Below are 4053 nucleotides of genomic sequence, written 5' to 3'. Positions count from 1 at the left end.
CATTCGGGCGGACTTCGGCTGTGCTCGGAACTGGAATAGGGGTGTGCAGGACATATTTTTTTTGGTCAGGATGGGAATTTTTATAAATCCAGACATTCAGGATGGGAAAAATATGCACTTTCCCAACTATGTCGGGAAGTGTCCATAATTTCCCAAACCTCTGGAAATCTCTAATTCTTCACGTCATTTTCACTTTAAGTGATTGTTTTTGCATTTCTGGTACAAAAACTAACAGTTCCGATAAGTTCCAGACATTTACAATGCAGAAAACCTCAAGAATTAACGACTTTTTAAAATAGCCATTCGTCATTTCACGACTGCTCGGAATAACTAAAAGTCGGGAATTCCGGGAAATTTTTTTCCCGATCCCGGTCCCAACTTTTCAGGATCCCGCACACCCCTAAACTGGAATGTCCAACTTTTGTATAAAAATGCTTGGTTTTCTTACCACCCCGGCTTTTTGGAATCCTGCATACCCCTAGAAAATTTAACGTACAGGAGGATTAGGAATTTCGTATTAAAGAAGCTTGTAAACTTTGAAAACACAATTCTCATCTGTAATGTGCAGAAATTTTTAATTTTCGAGAAATATGGTAAATATTTGGCTCCACAAGTTACCATGGTCATAGGTTGGGTTTTTTTAAAAGCATTTTTCTTATTAAAAATTTTGTATACACAAATATGTTAGTTTACTTTACTCTAACCTACTCGAAGCCCTGGATGCTACAAATTTAAATGACCTAACTCACTATTTCAAGCCTATGAAAAAAGGATTCGATCACATGGAAAATGAAACTGGTTGAAAATATTAAGGCCTAATTAAAGCAAATTTGAATAAATCCAAAGCGAAAAATAACATCATTCCATGTAACCGGCAAAATGTGAAGAATTAAAAAGTTGTTTCAATAAAATAACAACATTGCTAAATACGTTAACCAATAGCGTTGCCGTCGAGTAGACATTGCAGAGGACATTTTTTCTGCTGATGTAGCACACGCACCAATAACATCGGCTGCAACCCCTACCTCCGTATCTTGTGCACCAAGAAACCACAGAGCAAAATGGGACAGGTGCACACGTAGCTCAATACAACAAATTTCCTGGAAGGACCTTCCGATGGTGGGTATGCATCTGGAGCTCCCCTCGACACAAGAAGAGTCGGACCCAGCCCCCTTCGCCTTGGGGGGAAAAAAAGGACCAATCCAAGCCATAAATTTAGCTGGAAGTTGTTTTGAAGAAGTGCAGCGATGCCAACCCTAGCATAATGATGCTAAACCTAGCAGTCTGATTGCATAATGGGAAAATCTAACATAATTTGCAAACTTCTATTCTTTCCTTTTCTTTGTACATACCAATAATTCTCTGCTCTACTTTTATATAATGTGATTTTTTTCGACAGGATATTCTAGATTAGCATGTCAAATTCTGATAATGTAGTCAACCACAAATTTACTTGAAGCCTGTGTGTGTGACATGTATATTTGTAGCTGTAACTTGTAAATGTAATTAGCGGAGACCTATAATTGGGCAGCTAAATGTCTGTTGGTCCCCAAACTTAAATAAATAAATAAAACAAGCTCCTCCGGGAGGGAGAAATTAGCTTCAAAGAACTGATATTTCCGGTCTAGGTACATGCCGTTCCAACCACACCCTCTCTTCTTCATCTTTTCTTTATTCTCCCGTTTACCTCGCGAGGAACATTTCATGGCAAGAATAAGCAGAAAGTTGTGGGGCACAAAGAAAACAAATATTCTGCTTTGTAGTCTACGAATGAATCATCTCTAAGGTTACCAGATAGCTGTAAGGGAAATGTAGGACATGCTGTCCCAAAATGTAGAACACAAAACATTCTCCATAAATAATACATATTTCTATAGAGCACGTTAGAAAGTAATTGAAAAATTACTCTTTTCAGTTTTAAAAAAAATGAATTGTTAATGAATTTTTAAATGCAAAATTTCAAGACTTGCAATCATACTAATCAATGCTCCTCTTACTACATGATTTAAGTGGTACTTCTCTGAGGAGACAATTTTTATCAAAATTTCAGGTTTAATCAAACTATATTTATGTTAAGAGTGGACAGTCAAACTCTGAAATTATAGGGACCAGTAACAGACGTTTTACACTTTATGAAAAAATTATTTCTCTCGTTAGTCTATTGTGCTGATGGTAATAAAAGTACTCTCTGAACATTTGAATTAAGACCTGTATTATTAAACGAATATTCAGCAATTACCGTAATTTAAAGTTCGAGAAATTTCATCTTGGGTAGTCTTTAGTTCAATAACAGGGTGTCTACCAAAATAATACATCCAGAATTCTTGACTTTTTCTGGACTTCTCTATACCTTTTTCCCATCTTTCTTAACGTTTATTTATCCGACCCCTACTTAGGTAAAGTTGGAAATTAGTAATTAAAAAAATAAATAATTATTTATTGAAAACCCCTACCAACGGGCCAGTTAAGATGAAAACTGAAGCTGAATTTAAGAAAAGAATGAGATCTGCTTTCTCGTATTAATGCATCCTGAACCGTGTTTGGCAGACGAGCAAAGCTTTGGCGTCTGAACTCAAGCCAGTATAATCTTATGTGGGGCTTGTGTCGGTTGTCCCTATATGTTTGTGACTGTCCCTTCATCCATCTTACCTTACCACCACTCATCATTTTTGCGATTAACCAAAGGGACAGAAAAAAGTTAAGTAAAATAAACTAAATCAACCAATCAGTCATTGTGATAACAAAAATTCTGGACCACAAGAATAATTTATTGCCTTTGTATTGACTTCTTAACCTATTTGTTGATTTCTTTACTTTTTCTTGACTACCATGACTTTCTTGACTGGTAGACATCCTGAATAACTTTGTTCTCTATTCCCCTGCTGTACAATCAAATTATATTGAATAAGAATGGCAACACCTTGTTCCATCAGTATAATCCCTAAGACAAGAAATTCTGCTCAGGCATTGAACAGTGACGTTATCAGAAAGTGGTCCCAAAATCTGTTCATTAAGTGCTTCCGTTTTTCTGTATGTTTAATAACAGGACAAACTTTTTTTTCTTTTTGGGCAATGACAGAATCAAAATAAATTTCACCATTGAGTTTGGATGCGCAGTCCATAGACTTGTAACTTGCATAATTTTTTTTTCTGTTACCTACTTTCCTAATTAATACGCGATGCTCAAAATGTATAACATTTATGATATTTTTTAAATTCCTCCCGGACATAAGGCCATGCCTGTTCCTTCAATGGAAGCATTCACCTGAAGCGACAAGCGACATGTGTCTCATGGCAACCGACTCTCATAAATGAATGCAATAACAATTGCATTCATTTCTGTTCATTTTCAAACCAAAGCGACACGACAAACTTCGCGTGTCACTCGGACTGGGTCGTTTTTCCAATACCGTACATAGTGTCACTTCGGTGAGTTGTTCGCATGTCTGCAGTGAATATTATGCTTTGGGAAGAATTCATACCACACCAAAGCGACATGACAGTCTGCACAAGTCTACGTTAGGTCGGTGAAATTCTCTAGCGACATGTGTCGCCTGTTGCTTTGGTGTGAAATATCCTTTAGACAGAAGGGGCCCATGTTGCTTGTCGCTTGCCACTCCGGTGTGAATTCTCAGGGGCTCACGCGACACACACCACTTGGGAACAACGTTTTACACACTAACCTGCATTCGATTGGTGAAATCCCTAAGCTACAAATGCCGCGTGTCACTTTGATGTAAAATTACGGACCAGTCTGAGTGACATGTCGCTTCGGAACGAAAAGTTGTATTGATTTCTGAGGGTTTGCTTCCAAGTGAACTTGATCGAAAACTCTTGTGTAAATTTGGAAATTAAAAATGTAAACAGAAAGGTAAGAAAAGTATGTAAATCTTACAAAAATGTCAACATTTTGGATCTACACTCTAGATAGAAAATTCTACACACAACATGGACAACATTTCAACAAAATGGAAAAAAAAAAACTACATCAGTCAGAAGATCATGGATCTCACAAATCAAGGCCAAACAGTAGCAATATCCTACTACCGTGGA

The sequence above is a fragment of the Lepisma saccharinum genome, chromosome 7, assembly GCF_977018435.1.
Source record: "Lepisma saccharinum chromosome 7, izLepSacc3.1, whole genome shotgun sequence".
NCBI classification, from domain to species: Eukaryota; Metazoa; Arthropoda; class Insecta; order Zygentoma; family Lepismatidae; genus Lepisma; species Lepisma saccharinum.
Note: the sequence above shows the minus strand (reverse complement) of the source record.